Below are 475 nucleotides of genomic sequence, written 5' to 3'. Positions count from 1 at the left end.
GGAACACTGAGCAGGCGAAGGTCTGGTGCTGGCAACAGTGAATGAGGGGGTGAGTCGGGCAGGAGAAAAGGGACTGGAAAGGGGAATTGGAAACTAAGAACGGGAAGAATCAGCTAGGTTGAGTGGAAAGAGCGTGGATTTGTGTACAAAAGACCTGGACTGGAATTCAACACTGTCGCTGTGTCACGGACTGACACCACCCACCACTCTCCCTTTCCTCCCAGGCACGCAGTTGAACTACATTCCCCAGCTCTCTTTGCAGTTGAGTGTGGTCATATGACTGCACTCTGGCCAATGGCATGTGAGTGGAAGTGATGTGGGCCAATACCAGGCCTGTCCCACAAATTTTCCCACTAGCCCGTTCTGTCACTTTCCCCATCGATCAACCAGAGAGAGTCCCCAGGACTCAAGGGAAACAGAGCCACTAGGGAAGGAACCTGGGTCCCTGAACCACCGTGTGGAATTTTGCCTGCTG

This window comes from Tupaia chinensis, unplaced genomic scaffold (assembly GCF_000334495.1).
Source record: "Tupaia chinensis unplaced genomic scaffold, TupChi_1.0 Scaffold000545_1, whole genome shotgun sequence".
Lineage (NCBI taxonomy): Eukaryota > Metazoa > Chordata > Mammalia > Scandentia > Tupaiidae > Tupaia > Tupaia belangeri.
The sequence above is the reverse complement of the archived record's forward strand: the minus strand, read 5'-3'. Positions refer to the sequence as shown.